Source organism: Halichoerus grypus, chromosome 4 (assembly GCF_964656455.1).
Source record: "Halichoerus grypus chromosome 4, mHalGry1.hap1.1, whole genome shotgun sequence".
NCBI classification, from domain to species: Eukaryota; Metazoa; Chordata; class Mammalia; order Carnivora; family Phocidae; genus Halichoerus; species Halichoerus grypus.
This window is the reverse complement of record NC_135715.1, coordinates 136,195,146-136,216,900: the sequence shown is the minus strand read 5'-3', so window position 1 is coordinate 136,216,900 and position 21,755 is coordinate 136,195,146. Positions and strand designations below refer to the sequence as shown.

Sequence of the window (21,755 nt, the reverse complement as noted above, 5' to 3'; positions counted from 1 at the left end):
TAATCCAATCCCCTCATTTTAGATAAAAGGAAACTGACAATCATTTATGAGGTCCCCAAGGAGAAGAACAGGTGGCAAGAATGTCAAAATGTTGGGGAACATTTGGGATAGCATTTTCCCTTATGTAAGAGGTAGTCAGAAAGGGTCAAGTGCCCTGGGAAATGAGGTTAGAATTTTGTGAGAAAAAAGCCTGAATACGAGATAATTGACAACCGTATCTATGTCAGTGAGATGTGTGAGCAATTGTACAAGCAAGGAAAATGATCAGCATGAGACAGTCACCTAAGGAGACCAAGGGATTGGGGGAAGGGGAGGGGCCTGAAGCCAAGAAGCATCAAGACAGTGATTGCTCACAGTAACTACCTAAAGTAAGTAGACTCCTATCTTCCCTGAAAACAACCATGCTCACCTAGAACCCTACTTGGATCGAATTCAGCCACAGTGATGCTCTGCAGAGTGTATGGGTCCCTCAGGGCCGGAGATGGTTGAGTCAGAAGTGGACGCTGGTCCAACTTCAACCTCCTCTCCTCTTTAGGAAATACCTAAGCTGCGGACGTGTCTGGAACCGCTACCCCTTGCCAGGTCTCTTCTTCCTCTTCCGCTCCGAGGAAGCTCCCTTGTTCCAGGTTAAGTGGAGGATACGTTCTCAAGGGAAATGCTTTGCTGTCAGCCCATAGGTCAGGCTTCTGACAGATTATGTGGCCCATTTGTCACTCACTGCCAGGATCTTAAAAGTCTCTATTGCAAAGTACACTTTGCACATCTGTTGAATTATAAGCACAGTGTTAGCTCTCTCTGAAGCTGTCAAGATAGGAGGATGTTGCTGTGTTCTCTGAAACAGCCCCTCTGGATGATTTTTAAATGGCAGAGTGTTGGGATTCTGAAATGAGGTGAGATCCCAGAAGAGCTAACAAAAACATCAAATGAGTAAGTTTGTCCTCACACAGTAGCTGAGTGCTCAGTGTGCCCAGCATTCTAGCAATCATACCTCATGTCTATTATATTACATATATTATGTCCAAGTCCCTTTAAAATGGTTTTAACTTCTTAAACTAGTAATGGAAAGTAAATTGCTGAAAAGTGACATGTTTCTGATGAGACTTCTAGGCATATTTGTAAAATGAGTTTATGTGCCTGAAGGAATAAATATTTAAAATATAAACAATAAAGCCTTGATATATTTCTTTACTGATACTTACAACTGGGGGGAAATCAAACTGGGTTAAGGAAAAAGGGAGTGCGGAGGACCATGAGCTGCACCCGGGGATCCTCTTTCAGTGACTGCGGCCCTGCCTTCTGGGAGTGCTGTTGGCAGATAACCTTCCCTATCCGCCCTTGGGGTTGCCTCACCCAAGGTACGCCCCTTCCCAGGGCAGCCCGTATCCGATGGCTGGTTGAGGCAGGAGTATAAAGGTTATCTTGCACCAGCAGCAGAACTCTCAACTCCCAGGGCTTGGAGGACAGAGAGAGCTGAGGGCCAGGCCCAAGATGTAAGCATCGGAGTAACTGAGCTCCAAAGATGAAATCTCCTGACCAAGGCAGGACTGGCATATCAAGGTCGGGGCCCTGGCTGGGAAAGAATGAAGCCCTGACTGGCAGGATGAGGACATCTAGGTTGATGGCCTCCAAAAGCTTAATTTTGTGGATACAATTATTGCAATTGCAGTCAATGGCAAGATCAAAGTCTATGAGCCAGGGAATCCTGACATGCAGAGAATGATGGGATGGCTCGTAGAATGTGTTGGATGTGTTCGGCACACAGGTGGTCCACTGGGGTGGCTCTTGGTATCGTTTTCCAATTTTGATGGTGAATGGGCAAGTGTGGCAACTCAGCCCTGTTGGGGTGAGGGTCCTGGTCACATCGCCAGGTAAGCCTTGGAGATCTGGATATTCAGGCTGAGGTTGAATGGAATCTAAAATGGATGTTAAGGAGAGTGAAGATGAGTATCAGTATCAGTTGTGGCCCTGAGACCAGCTACAGCAGTGCAGGCTGTGGTTTCCTGCAGGAAGCCCACTGGAACTGCAGGGGAGTTACTTGGAGAACACACATGAAGCTGTGAATCCTGGCAGTAGAAGGGTTGGCCGAGATGGACCAAGAGATGTTCTGTGCAGCTCTCTTGCAGTGAAAGACTTGTGGTGTGGGCACACATCCTCCAGATGTTAATCTCTCAAGGGCCGCCTCGGCTGCGGAGAGCTACCTCATGCAAAGTTAAGTCTTTTCTTGGCGTTGCCTATATCCAGTGACTGATTAATGAAGGAGTGCAGATTGCCTGGCTATATCAGGACAACATGCAAGAGCCCCTCCAGTCCCCTCTGAGGCTCTCTTTGGGCCTGCATTGCAGCTCATCTTCCCCCTCTGTCCATTCCTGCCTCCTTACCCTCCTTATTACAGATGGTCCAAGGCCATTCTTAGTACATACCATACACACTGCATTCTGTCTCAGAACCTGCTTCTCAGAGACCCCACATGCAACAGAGAGGTTTTATTTGATTTCATATTTTGGCTATTACAGATAATATTTATTTTAATAAAGAAGAGTCACCTTGACCTACCCCCTGCCCCCAACCCTTTCCATGCCTTTGACTTGTCCTGTAGAAATCATATGGATTTGGCTATTTGTTTCATCATGGTGCCATTTAACTTCTTCCTATATCCCATGTATTTCCTGAAAACACAGGAAATTAGAATAAATTGGAAATTAGATCTAAAGGTTTAAATGGATTGAATTCAACATTTTTTGGCATGAACACATTATCAGAGCTGTTCTGTCCCACTGCATCTCATCAGGAGCACATAATGACTGGTTGTCCCACTTTGATGCCGCCAAGATAGATCAGTGACCCACCATTGTAGCATTGAGCTTCTCTGCTCATGATCACCAGGTAATCTGTGGAGTAATGCTGTGGTCAAATTGTTCATGGACCTTTCTTCTAATGGTTACAGTACCCACTGATGATCTCTGCTTGAATTTCCTTAGTGGCTGCAAAATGATCTAATTCTATTTTTCTTTCTACCTGCTTGGCTAGAATTCTTAGAAGATTTCTTTTGTTAAGTATGCCTCTTTGAAAAGTTCATAGAAGGAAAGGACCCTCCAATGAAGACAAAAAAGATTTTTTTTTGTATGTGTGTAAATTTGGGGGTTATGGGTTACATTTAATTTTGGGGTTTTTTTGGCTTTCTCTTTGTATGAATTTCTTATTATTAACTGACAGCATTTTTTTACATGTTTAATTGTTTTGTTCAATTGTAATTTTTTTTAAAAGATTTTATTTATTTATTTAAGAGGGAGAGAGAGGAGGAGAGAGAGAGCACGAGCCCGTGTGAGTAGGGAGAGGAGCAGGGGGCGGAAAGAGAGGGACAAACAGACTCTGCCCTGAGTGTGGAGCCCAATGTGGGGCTCGATCCCAGGACCCTGAGATCATGACCTGAGCCTAAACCAAGAGTTGGACGCTTAACCAACTGAGCCACCCCGGTGCCTCTCAACTGTAATTATTTTAAAATTTTTAAACTAATTTTTAACTAATTTTTTAATTAGTTAAAAATTTTTAAATAATAATTTAGAAACATGTAAAAGTAGAGAGAATAGTTCAACTAACTTGATTTACTATAAGCACTTGACTTTAACAATTATCAAAATATGGTCAATCATATTTACCCTCCCTCCACTTCCCCATAGATTATACTAAGGCAAATCTTAGACTTAGTTTCACTTCATCTGTGAATAGTTCAGTATATATCTCTACGACATAAGAAATTATAAATAAAAACAAAAATAAACCATAATCTCATTATCACATCTAAAAATGAATTAATTTCTTAGTATTATCAAATATCCACTGTTCGAATTTTCTGATTATCTTTTAAAAAATTTTAATAGTATTTTTTGGCCCTGGATCAAGTGCATGCATTGCAAATGGTTTATAATTTCTCAAGTCTCTTTTGATGTGTAGGTCCTCATCCATTTCCCTTTTTCTCCAACTTTTATTATTATTGAAGAAGTAATATTGCTATTGTTGAAGAAATTCCTTTGTCTTGTAGTTTCCCAAAGTGCATCTTCAAGGTATCATTTAACATATTCCTCTAACCTATATATTTCCTACAGATTGGTAATTGGAGCAGACCTGATCTATAGTTCGTTCTTTCTTTTTTTCTTTCTTTCTTTCTTTCTTTCTTTCTTTCTTTCTTTCTTTCTTTCTTTCTTTCTTTCTTTCTCTTTCTTTCTTTCTTTCATTCTTTCTCTCTCTCTTTCTCTCTTTCTTTCTCTCTCTCTTTCTCTCTTTCTTTCTTCTTTCTTCTTTCTTTCTTTCTTTCAGAAGACTACTTCATAGATAGTAGTAGGTTCCTCCATCAGGAGGCACATGTCTGTCTGTCTTTCTGCAATGTGAACATCTCCTGATGATTTGCCTCTATTCATTTATCTATTAGAAGTTGCAAAGTGAAACTATTCTTATTCTACTAATGATTTTTTAGCTGGAACACTTCTGTAAAGAGAAAATGTCCCTCCTCTACTGTTTATCATTTATATGTGGAAAGTAGTGTAAATACTTAATTCTTTCCTTTATTAGTTTTCAAAACAAAGTATGTTCCCTAGCATCCTTCAAATGTGACTGATGTTACAGTGGTCTTTGATAGCTTCCTGGTTTTCAGGTATGAGCAGATATTTTGTTTACTATTAGCTCAGGTTGGGTCCATTTGGATGGTATTTTATACTACTAAGCACCTGGCTTATCTCTGGAAAGCATACTTTGAAAAAGGAAATAGCTATAACTTCCAGCTCAGCCTCTGAAAGGAACTGTGGATTCAGCAGGATTTCCAATTGCTCTCCTCATTGGCAAAGGGAAAACAAGTGCCCTCAATTAAGGGAAGTGAGATTACCCCCTCACAGCCTTGAGCAGCACTAAGGCAATATACTGCATGGCAAATTACACATGTCGGGCAGCAGGTCAAGTGGAGTTATGAATGCAGAGACAGAGGCATTGATCACTGATATGAATAAAGAAAGTATTCGGAAGCAGGCAGTTCAGGTTTGCTTCCCTATCCCAAATCCACAGGGTTAATTCTGAACTAGTCCAAGACGCAATCATGGATTATTCCATCTGTGAACTGTATGATATTACAAATGACAAGTTCAGAATGATTTAACTCTTGACAACCTTGCAAAGTGAGCACAGGCTCGTGACAATAACCGTGTTCAGGCTGTGTGTGAGTGTGGTATGGGCGGGAATGACAGCAAGGTGACCGCAGGGAATACCAGTGTGTGCAGCCACGAGCCACATGCTCTCTGGCCACAGTGGGGAGGGGCCCAGATCTCCTTCCCAGGCTGTGAAAGGCAGATTCCAATGGGCCAAGTCTCTTGGGCAGTTTTCCAGGCTCAGCAAAGACCTCTGACTCCATATTTATTTTGGAAAGGGGATAAGAAAAGCAGACAGTCACCATGGGTCCCCTTGCTGTCTTCATTCATCGCTTTCTTTTCAATGAGTCTGTTCAATTAAAAATGAGTGTAATAAGCACCGAATGTCAATATCAGAAGCCCGTAGGTGAGTCAGAGGAAGGCCTAGCTGTAGACAGGCAGCCCCTCTGAATCTCTGAAGCCTAGCAGTTCATCAGTTTCTCATTCCCTCCCCCTAACTTGCCCTAACAAGGAGGCCTCACTCCCACTCAGTAGCTGTTCTGCGGCAGAACCTCTAAGAGAAACTTCCTCAGCATCATTCTGGGGTTCAAGTCTTCCGCATCTGAACGGCACATGAGTTCAGCTTTTCAGGACTGGAGGGGATCATGTGATACTTCACAGCGATGACCCCCTCTCCCAAGGAAGCCAGTGGGGAGAGAAAAACCCTGATGTTCCTTTCCCATTCTTCCCTGGAGGCAGGGTGTGGACAGATCCTTGGCCCAGCCGATCAGATGCCCCAGGCTTGGACTTGGTTCGGGGAGCTAATGATGCAAAGAAGAGGGACAAGGACAGCAATCAAGGGCAGGTCTGCACCAATGGTGGTGGTTCTTGGTTTTTAGGGACGGCGGCTGTGGGTTTTAGCTGTGGCCCCGGCAATGTCCGTTCTCTGTTCTTGCCTATTTTGTCAACCTGGTTCTCCAGCTTTCCTACAGAATCCAAGCTACCAAGACATCCCTAATTCATCAGTAAATTCTTACCTTGCTTAGGTGAGCCAGAACTGATTCCTGTGGTTTGAAACCAAGAACGGGACTGATCTGCTTTCCAGGAAAGCGATAACCTGTCTCCCAAACACTTAAGCGGCAAGCAGATCATGAATAAGAACTGATCACTGACGAGAATTCCCTTAAAGCTGTGTTTTCGTGGAGCATATGGTGGGCCTCAGTGCTGCTGGCTGCAGGTGCCGTGGGATGTTTGGAACTGTCATTACTGTGTTTATGATGTCTGAGGGACGGCTCTGCCCCGTGCTTGGGCTCTTCTCAGAAAGGCCCCGTTCCTGCCAGGGTGTGAAGAGCCCCCCTGTCACTGCAGCACGAGAGAACGAAGATCAGCAGAGAAAACAGCGACCCGAGGCGCTCGTGTGAGTGAGGCAGAAAGCGGTCTCGAAGCAGCAACCAGCATTCTGCAAGCCCCGTGGAGAGAAACAAAGGTTTCCACAGACAGCAAATGAAACAGAGCCAGTACTTGAGGTCCACTCCTCGAGTGACTGCACAATCGAAAACCCAGCCCCGGGGCGAACGCCCTCACCCGGGGAGTGCACATCGGTGCCCAGCTGGTCTGGAGCCCCAGCAAAGAGGATCTCACCAGAACAGAAATACCTCTTTAGTTTGGGTTCCTCAGCCGGGGAAATGCTCTGTAGGGGATGAAGCCTGGAACAATGGACAAGAAGATAACCTCTCACGCTTTCTTTCAACTTCAGAGCTCAGACCCCATTCCAGGACCTGTGGGTGGGATTCACCCTGTAACTTCCACTCTCTACTCCTGAGTTCTCCTGAGCAGTGAACCCCATGTATTTATTTATTTAAGACATTTTACTATGGAGCATTCTGAACGTACACAAAAATAAACAGAATGCCTAATGAACAGTCCGCCACCCCCAGCCATGTACCCATCGCTCAACTAGAACAACCACTAACCCCCAGCCAGTCCCGCCCCGTCCACACCGTCCCCCACTCCCTGTCACCTGCATTATTTTGAAGCAAATTCCAGACAACGTATCTTTTCTTGGCAGTTAGGGAACTCTCCTTTTCCCCCTCTTCTTTCTTTCCCCTGTTTATTTTTAACATAACCACAAAACCACAAACACATTCAAGTGTCATCAAATATTAATTAGTTTTAATATCATCAGATATCCAGTCAGCTTTCACATTTCCAACTAACCCTGTTTAAATCAGTAATAAGAGGTCTCATAATAGAGCAAATTCCAAGCTTTGATCTTTTTTTCATACTTGCCTCCTGACACACATACATTTTGAAAACTGGTACCTCCAAGTTCAAGAGGGTACACGGGATAGAGGTATTTCAAACTGGATTACATATGTGATTTTTTCTGTCTTTGGAGGCATTTCAGAACCCTCAGAAGGAACCGTCATGGGCCGGTAACTAGTGGACTAAAGAGACAGACAAACGTTCTGAGTAAGAGTGGGCAGGGAAAAAGTCAAGGTGCCCAAAGAAGAGACAGTAGGGGAGGCACATCAGGGGTAAAGTCAAAAGGTCCTGAAGAAGACACCGTGGTTTCACTTCAGAAGGTGAGTTTTATGATGGGAAAAAAACGCCTTTGGCTACTCATCTGCTTCTATGATTTTGTTGCCATTTCTTATAGACAGTGTCACCGGCCACAATCAGAACTTCCCTGATCATAATGTAGTATGCAAACAGAGTAGCTATTCTGATGGGAGATACAGGTATCAGAAATGGCCCAGAAACCCTATGAAAAGTGGGCCGAACTGGCCTCAATAAAAAAAATAACTTCTGTAAAATTTAGAGTAAAGTTTAAGTCCATTATGATAATAATCTGTATACAAAGGAGCAGTGATCAGGGCTGGGACTCATGGATGCAGGTTCAAGGCCTTAGTGTGTGTTTTATCCATGCTGCACATTTCCATTGGGCTACCTCCAGAATTGTTGGGAGCTCTTATGTACTTAACATCAAGACATCCTAGGTGGTTGCTAGTTGGAATAATTCATCTTTCTTGATATATTTGCCTTAAGTCAGCATTTCTCAGACTAGGTTCTGAGCGACAACAGGTGCTTGGTGATTTTTCAAGGTCAAATGAGCTTGGCAGAAACACTGTCACTTCATTCCCCCTCTTGGAGTATTGAAGTGCCTTGGTGTATTAAAAGTTCTAAGAAATCCTCTTTTTGGATTTTGTGCCTGGCTCAAGCAGGGACTAATTCTAACATTCAGTGAATTGATAGATACTACCCAATGTTTTGTAAACCTTTTTAATCATGGAAAATTTTTCTATGGGATATTTTTTAATATCTCACAGTATACTAGTGTCCTGTGTATAGTATAAAATATTTTGTTATTAATGTGATCTCGAATTTAACTGGGCATCCTGTACTATTATTTTCTAAGTCTGTCTCTCCATCCCATTGTTCCAGTGTGAGCAGCCATGTTTGAACAAATGACCCCTCCTCTAAGCACAAGTGATTGGCTGAGTGTTGGGCACCTTATGCAAGCTCAGCCAATCCGTTTCCTGGGAAAGTGGAATTAGGGGCAAGAGCGCACAGGTTGGTGTGGATGCTGTCCTGAATGGAGAGCATATCAATAAGGAAAGTACTGGCGACGGCCATTTTCCACTGTGAAGCCTGGAAAACAAGAATGGAGCAGATGCTGAGGTATGGAAAGCCGACTTTCAGGGTTCCCAGCAATAGTCTATTTCTTGCTTCTTGCTCTTTCTGAAGAAATGTGTTTAACAAATCTTGAATTCCTTGTTACTCCGGAATTCTTATAATACACATTTTCTTCGCTTAAGCTAGCTCAAACGGATTTCTATTTCTTGCAACACAAAAATATCCTAATAAAATGTGATTCTTCCCAGAGAGGAATCGATATGCTCTATCTTTCATGATTTGCTGTGATAGGTCTGGCATAGAGTGCTGACATGCATTTTGAGAATGAGGTAGCTTATCTTTAAGGAGAACATTTAGAAATTTAGGGCAAGTCTGGGTAAATGATGACACAGGGGACAGTGACTTGGCGAATTGCCCAGTTAACTCCATCTCTAGCCAGGAGGTCTCCAGCTTCTAGCAAAGAAGGGAAATCTCAGGAAAATCACAGAAGCACCACACAGGCTCTTTTTCTGGGTAAACGGGCAAGTTCACTCTGCATGCCAGATTGAGGTACTATACTTTAAAATCCTGAAGTTCCCAAGACTGGAATCCTGAGTGGAAAATTGGACCCCCCAAGGTCCATGGCTGTTGGCCTTGAGTTAAGTGTCACCCTTTGTTCTTACCATGGGAAGTTCAATTTAGAGCAATTTGGAATGATTCCCTCCAGTCTCAGGGCATCATTAGGTATTTCAAGGCTGGTGGTTAGCTTGGTAAAAACCACTTCCCCATATTAGAAGATCACAGGGACGATTGAAAAGACATCACAGAGTGTATGATTTTAAGCAAGTCATAGTTTTCAGATTACCAGTATTTTCAGACAGTTTAAAAAGTGCTTGTATCTTATATATAAACACAATCTATACAGCAAAGCTCACATTGACCTTGGAAAAACCTCTTTAATTTAACATGGAAGGATTGTGTCTCCTTGGGTATTATGAGGCATTCGGGAACACCTTATTTTATTTTACTTTATTTTACGTTACATTGGTTTATTTTCCATAAAGCCAGGATGGAAATAAACAGCGGTGAACCTTGATGAACAAATATGGACCTCAGATTAGGGACTAATAGCTCCTTAACTGATCATCTCTTAAACCTTGGGCATGATTTCTATGCTGTGAGATATTTTTTAATGGGAGTTTATTGTTGGTTGGCTCTGGAGTGTGATTCTCATTTTCACCCTGCAAGATCAGTGTTCTTTAGCCAGACGAACCTAGGCATATCTGGAGTTTTCAGCTGCTAAACTCTTCATGTGATGAGTGGGGAACAATACCATAACCAGAAGACATTCGTGGATTCATACACATGCTAGAGAGTCTTCAGTACAAATAGGCCACATCAACCTGCTTTGAAACTACAAGTTAAGATATACACTTATTTTTTACAGGTAAGATTCCTTTTTGAAAAGCTGGATCCTAAGGAGTTTCTCTCCCTTCCTCAAAGTGTAGCTAAGACATCGGAGACGTCCGCTTTTGAGACACCTGGGCATTGGAACCTCTGTTTGGGTCATGAAGGAGGGATTGTATTGGAATACTGTGGTCTGAACCTTTAACACATCCTCCTGAAGCTGATTTGTAAGTTCACATTTTCTTAGTAGAGGGCAATTTCTAGGAAAGAAGCAGTCTGATAATGACGTGATTTTAGATGAGGAGAAAAAGTCTGCTAGCTGAAGATATCACACCCACGCATACATACAATTTGACATTTCAAAACAGCGCTGTTTAAACATTCTCTGCAAATATTCTTGGCTTTGTATTTTATTTCTTCAAGGCTCTGCTCTGTGGCTGAAATTACATTCTTTGGTAAAGAAATACAAACACGAGAACGTTCTGTTAGCATTGGGAGTCCAAGAGTCGCTAGTATCCTTAAGAGCTGTGTGTTGAACTCCAGCACTCAGTGGAGAGAAGCCGATACTGTTATAGCTCCTTCTACACACTTCGTCATGTTTGCTTTGGACTTGGCCTGAGCTTTGGAGGAGTTCAACTGGGTCCTGTGCTTTTTCTTTTTTTCTTTTATGCCATTATTGTCATCATCATGTCGTGAATGAAGATGCAGCTTTATGGAACTTAACAGTATCTTACTAACTGTGTCATCTTGGGCTGCTGACTTAATCTCCCTGAGCTTCAGTTTCTTCACTGGCAAGAGGTAGATAATAATGCTTATTTCATAGGGTTGTTGTAAATATTACATAAGAAGATAGATACAGAAATACTCAGAGCACAGTGTGCTGAACAAATGTTATTTTTTCCTTCAACTGAACCGACTGGAAGAGGAGCTAAAAAATATTGTGACTAAGAAGGCAAAAGAAACAGAAAAGCACAGTGAAAGAAACCATTTGTAATCTAGCTGGGTGATTTAATGGCTATCATCTTTGGAGGCAGATGGTTATGATGACTCTTTTTTATTTCGTAGGTTCTGAGGAGAATGACACCGGCCAGGAGAATCCTGGAACGTTCACATGCAAAGCAACACAAAAGTGTTCTGGAACTCCTCAAAGTCTGAGGGTTGTGAAAGTGATTGTCATTACAGAGAGAGTCACTGAGAGTCTATCATTCAAATTTAGGAAGTCATCTTTCTTCAGTAAGTTTTTCAAAAATTTTGGAATGAATGTCAGTTTTTATTGTTTCAGCAGAGAATATTCTCCCCTCGACTGGCTTGAGTCCATTTTTTACCCAGGCTGTCATGTTTCCGAGAGCCTGGCGTCTCTTGGCTGTGTGAATCCGCCCTGTAATGGAAACCCGGTGAGCGGTTGTTTGGGACTCCTCTCTCTCTTACACCGCATCTCTCACCTGCATCTGTAATACTGAGTTTATTTGCTTTCTCAGAACATACTATACTCTTTCACCTCTGTGCTTGTTCACATGCTATCCTCTTCACTTTGGAGCACACAGGAGCCCTGTTAAAAGCAACCTTTAAGGGAGTTGGGTTGAGGGGGAAATGAAGGTTTCTTGGAGGAGTGATGCCGGAGCTGGGATCTTGAGAGGTGAGCAGGAGTTAGCCAGTTCAAGAAATGAGGAGAAGGCATGGGCAAAAGTCCAGAGGCATGAAGTGGCTTGGGAATGTGGAAGCATGTTATTAACTCAGAGTTCCCGGAGCCTAGAGATAGGGAGATCAGGAGGTGAAGGTGGGGGTGTTGGCGTGGGATAAACCATGGCAGGCCCGGGTTGCCAAGCTGAGGCACTTGGAACTTATTAGGTAGGTAGTGGTGAGCATTTGATGGATTTTAAGTGGGGGAGGGGCATGGTCTGATTTTTTTTTTTGTTTTTCCTAGCAAATCACTGGGTTGGGGGAGCAGTGTGGGTCGAGGAGACTATGGGCAATGTAGAGTGTGAGTGGCCAAGTCCAAAAGCAGGAGACCAGTGAGTTGGCTGCTGTCATGGTCTAGATAACAAGTGACGAGAGTCCGAGTGAGGGCAGCAGTGGATGGGGAAGAGTGTAATATGGCAGTCATCTACCCCGAACTCCCACCAAATCCTGTTGGGGACATAAATTAGGAATATTCGCTACTTCTTTTGATGGATCCACCCTGTAATTGTCAAACAGTTCCTTCAGTTTGACTTGTATAAGTCTTTGGTTCCCAAACTTGACTGCACATTGCTGTCCTCTGGGGACTTTTAGAAACTACTGATGCCTGAGTCCCAAATCCAGAGACTCTGATTTCAGTGGTATGGGGTACAGCCTTGATTTTGAAACAGAGTTCTAGTCTCATGTTCTATTCATCAGTGTTTCAATATATATTTAAATGTAAGACTTCTCTTACCCCGCCCTGGCCTGTTCTTCTCAGGCCACATGCCTTTGCAGAAGGAAGTATGGAAGGCTTTTCCCCCTCTTTCTTCACTTTCTAACTTTCAGGCTCCTCTGGGGTCAAAGCACAGGAAGGCTGGAAAGAAAAAGGTACAGGAAAGTTTTTACTTGGATGGCGTGATTGTGAGATAGGTTGGCACCATCTGGGATGGCGGATGCTTGAGATGAATCTTTTTCTCCTAAGAGTGTTCCTGGGCCCTTCAGAGCCTCCCCTGCAGGGTCCTTCCAACAGCAGTCCTGGAGCTGGGCTACACACACCACCCCTCTAGATGCGCTCTCTCCTTGTCCCGGGTTTCCTGGAGTTTCCACTGCACAGACTTGAGCTCGCTGCTCGCAGCAGCTCTCTGCAAAAGAATTACTTTCATAAATCCTCCCCAATATCCACACTTGTAGCCTCCTTGCAGGTTTTAGGACCGCTTACCCAGTTTTTAATAATGCCCTTTGAAATTTCCACATGGCGCTGTGGCACGTCACTTTGGAATTTCGTATTTATAGAATCTTTGGTGCTTCAGTAGTAAGTTCCAATTTAATATCCTAGTATCCTATAATGTAAACTTCTATTTGTCTTCCAAAATAGGGTAATTCACAGACCACTGACCTATGTCAAAAAACCTTCCCACATATCAGTGTTTTTCAATCTCAGCACTGTTAACATTTTGGACCAGATAATTCTTTGTTGCAGAAGATGGTCCTGGGCATCGTAGAACGTTTAGCTGCATCCCTGGCTTTTTACCCACTAGACGCCAGTAGCATTCCCTCCCCTTCAGTCATGACACTAATTCTGTTTCCAGACATTGCCAAATGGGAGCTGGGAGGCACAAAATGGCCCCCTGCTAAGAAACACTGCCATAACTTTATGAGTACAGGTCTAAGGGCAAACATGTTTAAAAACAAGCCAGGCATTGTTAACTACGATCTAGACTAGAATGATAGCTCTGGAAGCAACCTCAGATACCCACCTTGTCCACTCCACTTTATAAACGAAGGAAACAGCTCAGAGAGCTGAGATCGGTTAGCTGGTGTTGCGAAGTGCGCGTCATAGGTAGGACAGAGAAGAACTTAGGTCTCCTGACCCTGGTACAGTGCTCATTGTGAGGTTGGGGATAAATAATTATTAAATTTCAAAAGTACTGCTAATTTTAAAGTACCTATGCTTAGAATTTTCTGTGCCAAAAATAGAACATAGAAAAACCTTTTCTAATTAGTTAGTGAATAGCACTGAATTAAAATTGGACACTATAATTAATCAATGCTAAATTGTAGTCAAATCCATTACCCTTGAGTAGATTATCTGTGTGACCCACAGTCTCCTTGTGGCACCACACATTGGAGGGCTGAGGGAGCTGATTGCAGGGCTTTGAGAAGGCAAGAGGCGGGGGGCTGAGGGAGAGCTGTGAGTGGCAGGAAATCATTTTTGTGTTATCTCTAGTTTGTTTTTATCTATGTCACTGCTCCTCACCAAGAATAAAGCTAATTGAGAATTGACTATTGCAAACTTTTATTATAGAGGGCCCGAAAAGCAAAAACCCAGCAGAAAAAAATAGAAATTATTCAATTGTCTGTTCTAACTATGGTGAGTTTCAGGACCGAATGATCAAATTTCAGAAACTTTTCTTTTTCCTTTGTATTTTTTGACCAGAGGGGCTTCAAGTTTTTTTTTTTTTTTTTTTTTTAATCCCAGAACAAATCATATGCTTTCCATAGAACTGTCGGTTTTCTTTTCAGCAGTGTCTTGCAAGAGATAGGCTTTGGAAGTAAAATTTAGCAATTTCTCTAATATTTTATTTCCTGAAGAGTACATTTCCTTTCCGAATTCTATTTGGGTGCTTAGATTCATACAGCGGTGTTTTAATTGCCCCGGGACCTCTACCTGAATGCTTGCTGTCTATGTCAACTCCCTTAACTCTTAGTTTACTGGGACACGTAAGGGGCCCTTCAGTCCCACTTCTGTCTGTCTGTCCCAGCACCCCCATCTGAAAGTGTGGAAATTATCAGTGATTCTTCATTTCTATTAATAATTTTTAAAATGCAAACAATCAAAAATATTATTAGTCCCTTAATCAGATTCTTACTATGCACCAGACACTGTGCTAACACATTTCCATGCTTTTAATCCTCACACCGCTCCCTGGAAGTGAGTGTCATTGTCCCATTTCTCAGGTGAAAGACCTAATCTGTGTGACCGAGGCCATTCAGTTGTAAGTGGTGGGGCAGGCCTTCTGAGGTCTCCTGAAAGCCCTGGCTCCCGGGCTGAACCACTATGGTACTGCTTCCTCATTTAGAATACTGGGCTATTTCTCTCTTTAAAATGTCTCCAGGGCTGGTCCTTTTCCACGGTGACCTGCTGCCTTAGGCCTGGATTCTTCGAAGAGCTTCCACTGCAAATGGCATATAGCTCCCATCAATCTGCTCCCGAACACAGTTTTAATAGGTCACTCCTGCCTTCTAGATCCATCTATAGCTCCCTATTACTTATCATGTCAAGCCCTTTGTCTGACTCACTGTGTTCTGGCCTCTGCTTCCTGACGAGGTGGGGCAGCTCACACCTATCCCTCTCCCTTCAGTCAACCTTTTTCCCACCGGGAAAAATGGCGGCCTTGTCCTCCATTTCCCCTAAATCCTATTTAGTCATAGCACCTTGGCCTGAATCTCATTCCTCTGAGGAACTTTGTCCTGGTCTTGTTGCCCACCTGATGTTTAGTTTAGTTGGTTCAACCCAGTTGAATTCTTAATTTTCTCTCATCATTTCATACACGTTACCTGATCCAGTCTTATGCTCTATGGCTCTGTTGGGTCCCCTGGAGACCTAGGCAGCAAAAGATGAATAACCTTCAAGGCACTCACGGGACAGCCCAATAAATGCCTGTTGGTTTATTTGGTATCACTGTTCAGAAATAAGAAGTTACAATGAGATAGAAATAAGACTCAGCAAAAGTCTCTGAGCATTTCTGATACCACCAAGGACAGAGATACTCAAATCTTGACGAGATTAAGCTTTCATAACACTATTTTAACATCATCAAGGTGTGTGGACGTTCACACTCATTTTGAAACCAAATCATGTTGAGTCAACTTTCTTTTTTCTATTTCACCATGCATATTGATGGGATATGTATGAATTAGAGCAAGGTCTAATTGCCTATTATGATTTTAGGTTATCCATTTTTATTAATCTGAGAGAAGGATTTGCTCTGATTCTAAAATGGATGTTTCTAATGTTATTGGTAAAATAAAATTCTACCGATTTCTACGGAGAATCTTATTCTGGAATTTTTACATTTCCTTGCTGTCTAAAGTATAGTTTCTGAATCTCATGACTTACAATAGTACATCTATTTTTGTTAAGGGGATTTTAGAAATGTGAATTATAAAAATTTTGATTTGTTAATGACTCCACATAGTTTTTAAAGATTATGTTTGGTGCTGACAGAAATCAATAGAGCACACAAAGCACATTTGCAAAGACCCCTCTGAGAGATGGATAAGTCCAAAATCTGTTAGTCACTCACTCTCTCTTTAGCTGGCAGTATCTAGTTTAAGTTAAGTAAAGGGAAGGCCTGCTAATGTTGTGGGTGATGATGACCTTGCTGTGTTTTCTTAGATGCTGTATTTGTCTATTGGCATCCGTTAATTACAGGGCCAAATTAATGGTCAAAGTTGTTTCCCTCTCCTGCTCTCCAGAGCCCGTGTTCCGAACCACTTCCTTATCTAGCTCACACACCAGGACGATATTGCCCCTGCCCTATATCACCCAGGACCAGGTACCAGACAGCTAGAGAGCACCCTGCAGCCCAGAGCCCACTGACATTACTCAAAGTAGCCCATCCTCTTAAGCTGCTTCCCCCGTCCTGCCTTGCCTTTTCTGCCACAAACACAACCAAGGGTCCGGCCGGGCTCTCCCCTCGCTCCTGCTTCTGCCTCCCGACCAAATCAGGCGGCCTTGTGTGGCCTGCTTGCTTCCTCTGTAATCTTTCAGTGGCCTTGTCTGCTCATGTCCCCTGCCACTTAGTTACCTCCATAAATGAAAATCCCAGGAGGACAAATGAGACAGTACCATTTCCTGGGGCTTTCTGTCAAGTGCATCCACATCCTTTATTTTGTCAGTCCAGTAGCTCTCCTTGTTCTGTGCTCACGCAGGTCTGATGTCCAGGGCTTCAAGAAGCTATTTGAGTAGGCACTCTGTGCTGAAACCCATCAGTTGAAGCTCAGAGTAGGCTTCTTCCTGAGAGTTGTGGTCCTGCAGATAGAAATGTGGTGAGGTGCCAGAGCACCTGCGGCCTCACCAGGCTCCCACCGCACCAGTCCCGGGGTGCGTGCTGGTTCCAGACCCGCTGTAGTCTGGCTCAAAGTCAGCTCGTGCTTCCATGAACGTAATACAAGGGCAGAGTTAACCATGGAGAGAAAGGCTTATAACAGGGGCATCTGTGGCTCAGTTGGTTAAGCATCTGCCTTCAGCTCAGGTCATGATCCCAGGGTCCTGGAATCGAGCCCCACCTCGGGCTCCCTGCTCAGTGGGGTGGGGAGGTCTGCTTCTCCCCCTCCCTCTGCCCCTACTTGTGCTCTTCTCTCTCTCTCAAGTAAATAAATAAATAAAATAAAATCTTTAAGGAAAAAAAGGCTTATAACAAATGGCAACAGTCCTCTGCCTTCTTCCTCCCGCCTCCATTCTTTTTCTCCAGGGGCAACCACTTCTAACTCTTAACTATTTCTTCTGGTCCCCACATATTTCCAAATCCTGTGCTCATACTGTTACTTCATGCTTCAGTCCTTTTCTCTTGACTTTCTTTTGTGGCAGATAAGGATTAATGATTTAGTTCTTGTACTCACCCGCCTCCTTCATCAAACAACACCCTCTCCCAAAAAAAACTTTTGGGAGAAGGGTAAAATGCTATTGGAGATGGTGATGAGTAAAGAATCAGACACTTTTGAAAGCAATTAAAATATTCAACACTTTTTTTGCTTCTTTTCCAAACACTCGTTCTCAACTGAGAGTGATTTGGCAATGTCTGGAGGTACTTTTGGTTGTCCTGTCTTTGCAGGGGGAGGGGTGGAGAGGAGTGGGGTGGGCTGCTTCTGGCATCTGGTGGGTAGAGGCTGGGAATGCTGCTAAACCCCCTACCATGCACAGGTGACCCCCACCACAAAGAATTACAGCTCTAAAATATCAGTAGTGTTGTGGCTGAGAAATTCTGCTTCAAAGATTTCAAGTTTCTTTGTTAGGTAGAAATGTCAAAAATAATGAGCAGATTGGTTTCATTCTTCCTTCCTTCCTTCCTTCCTTCCTTCCTTCCTTCCTTCCTTCCTTCATTCCACAGGTATTTAATTGCATGTCTCCTAAGTGCCAGGCATGGTCTCTGCCCTCATAAAACTTACAGTCTTTTGGTTGAAGTAAATTGGCTTGCTTTTTATTTTTGGTTTGTTTAGAGATTCTATGAAATAGATTAATTTGTTATGGGTGTGAAAACAAATTCCTTAAGGAAAAAACAATCTCTCCAAGTTTTGCTGTATTTTGGTCATATACTTGCACATCCCTACCCCTAGTGACAGTGTGCTGGAAATGGGGAGGCAGGTTGATGCGTGTTTAGTAAGGAGAGAAACATCTAGGTTACCTTGACACGGATTCTGAGCCGTATGTAAGACCAGTGTCTTTGCGCTCCTCCATCAGAATCACCTGGAAATCTAGTTGGAAATGCAGATTCCGAGGACCTAACTCAGACAAGAGGAATCAGAATCACTAGGATATAGCCAAGAATCAGTACTTTAACAAGCTCCCCCAGTGATTTTTTTGCTCAGTGGCATCTGAGAACCGTGGCCTAGACTCTGTGCTGTCATGAGAATAGGTGTGAGCATTTGGATCTAGGGCTGAAAATGGTGGTGATTAGTACATGGCTGTATCTTTAATTCTAGGAGTAAGATGAACTATTAACATCAAGTTTAGAGCACCAACTCTTCACATTGCCCAACTTGAACTCCCATTTCACCATGTATTAGCTGTGTGACACTGAGGAAATGACCTAACCTCTCTGAATCCCAGTTTCCTCATCTGGAAAATGGAGATAGTATATATTTCATAGAGTGTATGTTGGGATTCATGTAAAGGGTTTAGCACAGAGTCTGGCATATAATCAGTGTTCATTGTTATAGCTAAAAGAATCCCAATTCTTGTGATCCTGAGAAGAAAATTCTTGATCTAAAGTTTAGCGATCTGTCCAGCAAAAGATGATGTCTTCTGTTTCAAACAGCATTATTTCCCCCCTCATTCTTCCTTGGAAGGCTGAGACCAGAAAACTGGTTACATTTCCTGGATCCCTTTCTCCTTGGCCTTCATGCACATGCATTTCATATACCGTACACACACATGTGCGTACACACACACACACACCACTCTCCGTCACACGTGCACACATGCTCTCACAGACATACACAGCTCTGCAATTCCCAAGATGGCTTTCTCCTCCAGGGCCTAGCATCTGTTTGGCTTTCTTTGTTCGGGAAGAGCTTCTTGTCAGCAGTCGTCCTAAGATCTGCCCTGAACAGTGGCCTGTCGGCTTGTAGACCATCTAGGCTCAATGATAACGAGGGTAGGGCTGGAGGGCTGGGGGGCAGGAACAAGAGGTGGAGAGTGTAGAGCAAGCAGCAGGGTCAGGAGCATTACCTTGGAGTGGCCAGAGGCAGGAGCGCGCCCACTTTCCTCCCGGTGGCCCATGGTGCTGGGTTTGGGGGGAGAAGTGCAGTCGGGGCACCTTCCTGGTGGTGTCCTTGCTCGCTGGGCGCTGAAGGAGCACCGAGTAATCAGAGCCAGGCCTGAGAGTCCTCTCTGGGCCCTTCCAATCACAGTGTTGTGATTAGTCACACTTCCTGCTTGGAAAACAGGCAGATACTAAAAAGGGAAATCCTACTGTGAGGTTTGGATAGGATTTCAAATGATCTTTTCTGCAAATAGAATTGTAGGCAGGAGGAGGAAGGGGAGGAAGGCAAGCGATCCAGAACTTGCCCTCGGGCTAGGATTGTTGAGCCTCAGAGGAAGGGGTGTCCAGAGATCCTGGGACCTCTGGTTCCTATGTTTTCATGAAGTGTTGGACTTTCCTGTCCCAGTGACTTTGACCAGCTTCCCGATTTGGTGAGCTGTTGAGACGTGGAGGAGGACCTGGAGTGATTTTACGTGGATGAAGGCTTTCTTGAGCAGGTTTGGTGCTGTCCGTCAACATCTGTTAAGTAGATCACTGGGCAAGTTACTTAATCTTCCTAGCCTCAGTTTTCTTATCTGTAAATTGGGCTAATTATAGCCTTAAGTTGATAAGATTATTGTGAGTATTTTGGGAAAAGATGCTTATAGAGCACTTCAAGTAGGACCTGACATATAGTGAGCCTTCAGGAAATGGAAGCTACTATTCTCATGAGAAATTCATCGATACTGTAGGTCAAAGTGTTTGGGGTCAGGCTTGCCAAGGTATGGTGAAAGTTTACAGCTTTATATTACATTCTGAGGTTTACACGAGTGATTTCTTTACATAATCAAAATTTTCTGGAGATACAAATGAATGTTTTGAAATTACCTGAGCGGTAAGCTTATAAAGCTCCAGGTGTTGTGGTGTTAATGACGGGCCTGTTGAAATAAAGCAGGTTTGCCTCAGTTTTCTTATCTGTAAATTGGGCTAATTATAGCCTTAAGTTGATTCAACGTGAAGCCTCTAAAGAATGTCTTTTGCTTTGAACTTCAAACTTTACAAAGGAACAAATAAAGTTTTGCGTTGGAGCAAAAGTTCCTCAATTCTTACGTCACCAGCAGCAAGGGTTAAGGAAAACGTGCACCTTTGGATAGCCTTTGTAAGGAGACTAGCTTCTGTATATTTCTTGCTATAGGACTTTGGGAAAATAGATTCCGTCCTTATGGAGATGTTGAACTAAGAATATTTTTAAAAATGTAATGTTTTGTTCATTCAGAAGTAAAGTGACGACTGTTGGTTGAAAAGTATATTTTTTTGTTTTTAAAGAAGCAAATTAAAATTGCAAGGGAACAATGGAATGATCAGCTTGCAAAAGTTATTTGCTTTGATTAAAAGCACCAATAAATGTGTCTTGGTTCTATAACTGCTTCATTTAGCACTTGACGTATAATAGATTTTTTTCACAGCATAATATCTCCATTGAAATATAATTATTTTGCAGATTGCTCAACTGAATACTCTTATAAACATGCTGTTGGGAAACTCACCCTGGGTGATCATCAGGAGATCATGACAATGTGCACAGTTGATGGATATGTGAGGGATGTGGCAGCCGAGCTTGGAGCAGAGAAGGTGGTTTGTTGCAGAGCAATTACCCTAATGCATTTTTAAAAGCATAAAATAAAGAATCATTTCATTTGCTGAAAAGATATTTTAGGTGCTTTGGTAAAGCAGTGACAGAATATTTTGATTGTCAGGGTTTTTTTTTTTTTTTCTTTAAAGTTAGATAATTACATTTACCAGTTAAAGAATTGCCATTTAAAAATAATATTTTGTCTAAATGTTTAAAGATGTCTATTAAAAATGTATACTGAACATGACAGCGGCCTTTTCATGCTGTAATTCTAGTCAGTGGTCTGAAAACAATTAGGATGAAAAAATGTACATTTATTCAGTGCTAGCTGGAGAGTCAAGATCTGTAGAGTATGGTGAGGGTTGCATTATGATTTTAAGATAGTTCTATTTTTTGCTCAGATAACACTTCTAAGGCCTGTTCTGCAACTATGTGTGTATTTAGTTTCTTTAGGAATCTCTCCAGGGGGCAAAACCCCCAGTGGGCTGTGGTCTGGGGCACCCCCTGTTCATGCATAAGAATGGAGAGAAAATGGGAAAAAACTTTAATAAAACAGCCAAATGTTACCCATTTAAGCCCTTCATTCAACTGACTGAATGACTATTCATGACTCTAGAATAGCTATACTGTTGTGACAACATTGAAATATTCGCTCACCTACTGGTAAAAAGTCCTCCCCAGAGCTCCCCCTCACAGGTCCCTCCCTGTGGCCCTCTAGATGGCCCCACCATCCAGCAGCCAAAGGACCAATGACTGTCTTGACAGGAGGTTGCTAGGTTGTGCCCCAGCCAGGCCAGCATCTATTCTTTTTTTTTTTTTTAATTTTTTTAAATTTAAATTCAATTAATTAACATGTAACGTATT

General features: G+C 42.8%; 1 long non-coding RNA gene across 1 annotated transcript; it reads left to right on the top strand.

The window, feature by feature from the left end:
* The first annotated feature begins 10,202 nt into the window (after positions 1–10,202).
* Positions 10,203–21,324, top strand: LOC144381504 (uncharacterized). The gene is made up of 3 exons (XR_013446763.1): positions 10,203–10,360; positions 11,199–11,366; positions 20,760–21,324. It is a non-coding gene; the product is annotated as an uncharacterized LOC144381504 (long non-coding RNA).
* Positions 21,325–21,755: the final 431 nt, after the last annotated feature.